This window comes from Mastomys coucha, unplaced genomic scaffold (assembly GCF_008632895.1).
Source record: "Mastomys coucha isolate ucsf_1 unplaced genomic scaffold, UCSF_Mcou_1 pScaffold18, whole genome shotgun sequence".
In the NCBI taxonomy this organism is placed as follows: domain Eukaryota; kingdom Metazoa; phylum Chordata; class Mammalia; order Rodentia; family Muridae; genus Mastomys; species Mastomys coucha.
The window spans coordinates 52656458-52663840 of NW_022196900.1; positions in this window are offsets into that span (position 1 = coordinate 52656458).

Here is a 7383-nt window from a genome sequence, read left to right on the forward strand (position 1 = left end):
TTGGCTGGAGAGGTTGTTCAGAGATCAAGAAACCATATTATTTTTCCTGAGGATCTGAGTTCACTGATGAGTCCCTACATCATGAGTCTTACAACTGGCGATAAGCCCAACTCCAGGGGCATCTGACCTGAGCACTTGCATTCATTTGCATATACCCACACATGGATACATATTTAAAAATTTTCTAAAGAGAAGAAAAGTTTGTAAATTGAACAGTGAAGGGAAGGAGAGAAATGGAAGATGGATGGATAGAAATCATGTAAATTCAGCCCCATGAGTACAATTCATTAAAAAAAAAAAAAGCATTAAAAAGACATCTGAAGAAATACATCCTTCTTGATAAATTTCTCTAAAAACTGAATTTCTGTGTTAAATAAAATTTGCTGTTTGTGGACTTGGGTTTGTAGGTAAATTTCCAATGAAAATGACTTAGAGACTACTAAAAGGGAATGTCCAGGTGCTTGACAGGTAATACAGAAATCTGCATGAAGGCCGTCAAGAAGTTAACAGAAGGATCAATGAGAAGAGCTGAATTGTCTAAAACAAAAACTATGGTCACAATGAAAACATTATAACTTTGAAGAAACATTAATTCTTTTCAAGTTATTCTACACATTGTCTTCAATTGTGACTTCTTTCATACATTGAAAATTATAATTACAGAAAGTTATTTCTAAGGATTAAACTTTAAAAGATACTCATGATCTACACTTCAAACACTTTTAGACATTTCAGAGAGCACAATAATGTACTTGAAAGATAAAGCAAAAATTTTTGGCCAAATTGATCTGCATAAATGTGCAAGCTTTGCCTAAGGTTTTCTCTACTTTCACCCAAATTAAAAAATAATGTGTAATTTTTTATAGTTGTATATACAAATTTAATATTTAAATGGAATATTATTGAAAAACCTTATACGCTTTGGAAAGCAGATATTAAGCTAAGATATGACTACCAGAGATAGTTTGGAGTATATAATAATATTATATAGTGAATTAATATTATATGAAACTGGTGTTAAGACACTATCTGGTGCAAGAAAAAATCAAAACTAGACCCAAATAGATGTGGTTTTTATATGTAGATAAATCATTGAGTTAAAGATCTTGAATTAGAGCTGGGCAGTGGTGGTACACGCCTTTAATCCCAGCATTTGGGAAGCAAATAAGGGTTTTCTGAGTTCAAGGCCAGCCTGGTCTACAGAGTGAGTTCCAGGGCAGCCAGGGCTATACAGAAAAACCCTGTCTCGAAAAAACAAAAACAAAACAAACAAAAAGATCTTGAATTATGTACAATTTGAGGAATACTTGTTCCTCAACGAAGGGTTACAGACTACACAATACACATGAATTAAGTTTAGCAATAATTATTTAAAAGTGTGAAAGATAAAATATTTATTCAGAAACCCCTCACTTGGGACATTACATTATATGTGCTTGTATGAATAAAAGAACTTTTGTGATAATCTTAATGGTAACAATACTCATAGTAGCAAAATATTGGATTCAAAGAAATTTTCAATGCCATGTATAAATTAAGTAAATAAGAGAGTATCTGATCACTAAAAAGAATAATAAAACTATATATTTGTATATAACAATTTAAAGTTTACATAGTTAAGTGGGGTGAAGAATTTCATTGAAATAAGTTATTGCTGAATTTAGGAGAATAGGGAGATTTCATTATTCATAAATATCTTTTTATTTTGTACTGTCTCAGAAGACTTAGTAAATTCTTCTCTTTGGGGAGGGTATGAGTAGCTGCTCACTAAGGAGAAAATGAACCTGTGGTTTAGGTAAGTTTAAACTTCTTTATCTTCTCAGCTGCATGAATTTCATAATTAAAAGTAAAATCTTTAGGACAAATTAGTAGTTATGTAGAAAATAGTTGATACTTATTGGGTCCCATTGCTAACTCCTTTGCTCATTAAAAATTAGAACATATTTGATAATTTTAATCATTCTAACAAAGCTTCTTATTTTTTCATTCTAAGCAACACACACACACACACACACACACACACACACACACACACACACAATCACTAACATTTCTATGTAATATGTAACCTGAATGAGAAATTGCTTTGATGATGTATTAAGCTATACATCATCAGGGCTACCTGCCACTCTGTTGATGCATTAGAGCAATAAATCTCAAGGTGTGACACATTGAAAAAGTATTACTCAAAAGAGAACGGTTTCCAAGTTAAAAACTGATCCAATATGAGATTCAAAGAGAAAACCATAGAGAAACAATTTATCTATTTCCAACAAATGAGACTCACACAACTCTGTCTTCCCTGGTCACTTTCATTTTAGACAGGAGAACTCTCACAAACTCAGGGGAAATCAAAGTAATGCATTCCTTCTTCTATTGCCCAAAATTCATCCTGCCAATAACAGTTTGAAGCATATCCATGGCACCATCAAAGGGGAAATGAAGGCAGATGGTCACTGGACGTTTAAAGATGCTTCAGGTGTGCTTGTATGCCAAGACACTAAAGGCATTCTAGAACATATCCATCTGAGATCAGGAGAATTAAAATTGCAAAAGACATGCAAACCTCAAATCAAGACCATAATTAAGAAGAAGATCCATTCATGTAACACAGGTCAAGCTAAATAACATCTTAAGGTGCATGTCATGAGAAAGTGACTACTTTAATGAGGAAATTGCAAATGTTGGTCCTAGACATTTTCATTTGTTTATTATATGAACTCTTAGTCTTTAAAACTAAACTTTAATATGCAAGTATGACCAAAGAGTTTGACATTCCTATGGAAAATTCAGTTGTCTTTTGTAAGGCAGTAAAAGTGTACCACACCAAATTTGCCTCTTTGATTGTCTGGAAGTCTTTAAAAGTATACATCAGGTGACTTTAGCAGTCAGCATTTTCTGATACTTATTCTGCATACTCAGTATGTTCTAAGTGGCATGATCAGCTCTGAGGAAATAAAATTGAAAGAAATGCATGGTGGCTCTTCTCAAGTTTTATCTCTAGCATTATCTAGCAACATTCTTTTCTTTCTGTTTTACTTGTCATAATCCTTCACACATTATTCATTCCTTTACAGTTCATCCCAAAGCATGCTCTCCCTCTTCTCAATTTTAGTGGCTTTCAGAACTGAAAGAAATCAGCATTTGAAGATGAAATGAATATGGTCCATATAGGTCAAGTGACTTGTGCACAGGGCCTCATGTCTCCCAGGTTATGAGAGTATAGGATTTGGCCAAGGTCCTTTAACATTGTCAAGTATGTTTCTGCTTCACACTTGCATATTACATTTATTTGGCACTCTACTTTTTTCCTGTTTTTCACTTTTTCTGTGTATACTATGTAGTGTATATATTATTCTAAACAAAAGGGAGACAGTTGAGGAAAAATCACATTTATCTATGTGTTTTTCACAATCACAAATTAGAACATGAAATAATGTGACTGGAAAATTTACATATTTTTTAAGTCTATGTCAGGTGACTTTAGCAGTCACTATTTTCTGATGCATATTCTGTATACCTAGTATGTTCTCTTTCTGTCTTTTTCTATGTGTCTCACTGTATATCATCTATCTATTATCCATCACTTATCTCTATTTATCCATCATATATATATGTACATATATATATATATATATATATAATCTATCTTAAGCCTGTATATTTATCTACACTTGTCTATCTATCTATCTATTTTGATCATCTATCATCATACATAGAATATATATGTATATATGGTGAATGCTTTCCTCTGATATTTTTCTGTCTGCTTTACCACCAATTGACAGCATCTCTCACTGAATTTGAATTTCTTTAATCTGGTTAGGCTGACTTGCCAGCAAGCCCCATTGCTGGAGTTACAGGATTATGCTTTGCTGCTTTGTCTAGATGTTGTTGAGGTGCTTGGGAATCCAAACTCAAATCCTTACATTTGCTCAGAAAACTCTGGCCACTGATCCACCTTTCAGCTCATAAATCTCTTTTAATGCCCCAGGAATATAGAATTGTGGCTAAGGCATTGGAAAGAACATCAGTAAGTTCCAGAGAAACAGCTAGTAGGGCAACCTGATCTGTTCAGATTGATAATATTTGATTGACACAAAACTAGAGAGAAATGTCACAGAAAAAATTTCTAGCAAAATGAACAGTGAAAACCTAAATGGTAAATCTGAATGAAATATTTACAATAGAAATGAAGGAAACCCTTTATTCGTAGGGCTCAGAGACATTGTTAGGGAAGCTGGAAGATAGGGATGAGCCCTTCGGGGTTAGTGAGGAGTTCCTACTATCTGCTGGAACTGAAAATACTGTCACAAATTCCTGCAGGATTATTGTAAAGATACTAACTTAATACAAATATTAATTACTTCTACACATAAGAATCATTCTCTCTTCCTCCTCCCCTTTCAGGTTTCATTTAAAAATCCAATTATACCAAAATGCAGTTTTAATTATAGTATTGATTTTACTTCTTTGCAAGGAGTGGGACTAATTCAATTAGTTCTAATTATGTGTATAGCGTAGTTGGACTAACCTTTCATGATGTTGGCCCACTAATTTTATAACACTTTTTCATATATCTTGGTCATAGAGGGAATTAAAGTTATGAACTTCAAAAATTATGCACTTAATAAAGGCAAATAAGGATGAACATGACATACTCTGCTTAAGCATCTGGCCATCTGACAATGATTTTTCTGATTCAAAATTTTACAAATCAGATTTGGATAGTCTTTGCATTTACCTTTGCCAGCAGGGTTTAGAGGACTTTTATGAGAAGCAAGATGAAGATTAATAATGCAGACACACAGAAGAAAATAGTAAGTGGCAACAATTATTTTTTTTTTCAATTTAGAAGAAAATCAAGGTAAGAACAAATGAAGCAATATTAATAATTAATGTGAAAAATGAGAACTTTTATAGAAACAAGAGTTTGTATGCTACTATCAAAGCAGTATACTGGTTAATTAAAAAGGCAAGAAAGGCTTTCTTCCAAGCTCTTAAAATAAAGGTGTGGTATAAGACTGTCTTGATCAGAATTCTTCCAAGGCAAAGGTCAGTCTAGAGGATTTTAGTTGATCTGTGTTTGCTAATTGGCTTTATCCAAAGGCTATCTGAACTCCTTCTTTTGTCTTCCTAAAGAGAGACAAGGAAGATATCAGTGTCTTTAGACTTTTTCCTATCCACAGAGACTGGGAGATAGAGAGATACTGCACCCTCTTTGATGAATTTTAAAGAGATGCCTACCAGGATCTTGAGAACACTTGATGTATAAAACCAGAAAAAGTTAAAAAACAAACAAACAAATCATAAAGCAAGGAGACAGAGAAAGAATTGACAGGTTTAAGTTTACTAAACTATATACTCTAAATGCAGGAAGGTGCTAAGCTTACACTTTACAAATCAGACTATCTTATCTACAGTTGCACGCTTGGCACCATGAAGGCAGGCTTGCTCAGTGCTTCATTGGGAGGGCAGGGTATCTTTAAAGGCAAAACTGCAAATCCTATCCTTCCCTTCATTTATTTCTTTTTCTTTTTCTCCCCTCATGCAATACATTATGACTATAGCTTCCTCTCCTTCCACTCCTCCTAATTCCTCCCCACCATTTCTCTCTACAGCTGGTCTCCCCCAGAAGAGTAAGATTCCCAGGGACAACTGAACCCAGAAGAACAGATACAATATGAACAGGCACAAACCCGTATATCAATAGTATAAAATAGAATCTGTATTAGAAACGGGTTAGAGTAAAGCTCTAGCTTTACCACCAACTGGCTTTGAGATGTCAAAAAAACAAAACTCCATTCTTTTAATCAGGAATGATCCTATCAGCTCATCTATTGAATCTCTCTCTTTTTTTTTTAATTAGATAATTCTTTATTTACATTTCAAATGATATCTCCTTTCCTGGTTTCCCCTCCCAAGGAAACAAAAATCCCTGTTTCCTCCCCTCTCCCCCTGCTCACCAACCCAACCTCTCCCACTTCCTGGCTCTGGCATTCCCCTACTCTGGGGCATAAACCTTCACAGGATCAAGGGCCTCTCCTCCCATTGATGACCAATGGGAGGTTATCCTCTGCTATACATATGCTGCTGGAGCCATCAGTCCCACCATGTGTACTCTTTGGTTGGTGGTTTAGTCCCTGGGACCTCTGAGGGTACTAGTTAGTTCATATTATTGTTCATCCTAAGGGCTACAAACCCTTCAACTCCTGGGATCCTTTCTCTAGCTTCTTCATTGGGGACCCTGTACTCAATCCAATGGATGGTTGTAAGCCTCTACTTCTGTATTAGTCAAACACTGGTAGAGCCTCTCAGGAGACAGCTATATCAGGCTCCTGTCAGCCAGCACTTACTGGCATCCAAATAGTGTCTGAGTTTGATGTTTGAATCTCTACATTCTAGAGGCAGATGTGGACTTGGTGACCCTCCCAGGTCTATTGAAAGTTTTATATTCTACTCTGTATTTGTAGCCTCTACAGAGATAAATGTAATTAAAATGTAAGCATTATTTTCATCTGAAAATATTTATCCTTGTATCTTGAAAGAAATGTGAAACAATCAATCAAAGTAAAAAAAAATTAGATTATTTCTTTCCTCCTTTTCCATTGCACTGTTTCCACAATACACACAAAAGACAATATCATGTTCTTTTACCAACATTTCACTTGAATTGTGCAAGCCCTTTGAAAAACAGGCAATAAAATCTATTGTCTACATAATCTCTTGTTGCTTCTCAAGCATCAAAATAAATGGCAGAAATCTGACAAATCAAAAAACAAACTAATATATTTGATAGGTACCTATTCCATAGTATTTTAGGTCCTTTCCTTGAAGCTACAGTCTAGATTTATCTACACACTGGGACCTTATTACTGCAAAATGTGATTGATTTGGAATAATTTCAATATATCCAGATCCCCACTAAGGTCTTTTGGTCTTAAAATCACCATTGTTCCATAAATGTATTATCCCTACTAGCATTATTGCTCCTATATTTGATGCTATGTGCAAAGGCATGTAGGGAAGTCACAGATTGGCTTTCCATATTATTCAGAACTAGTTTGTGTTAATTCTTTGGTGAGAAAACACAAGGTAATCTGATTACATCAACCCTTTTATAAAAGAGGACAGCTTAACCTCAATTTAGTAATGAGTCTATCTTACAAAGTCTATAAATTGTGTTTGGCACCAGGCTTTAGCAGATCTGTTTTCATCACCTTGTTAACATCCTGGGGTGGAGGCAGCAATACAGTGAGTATAAAGGTTTACTGACAAAGAAATATGAAAGCTTTGAGTTTAACAAGGGATGTGCTCCTTCTTCTAGAGTTCCTTGTGGAATGTGGGTTGTTCTTCCTGTATTCCAGACTTCTGCGCTAATAA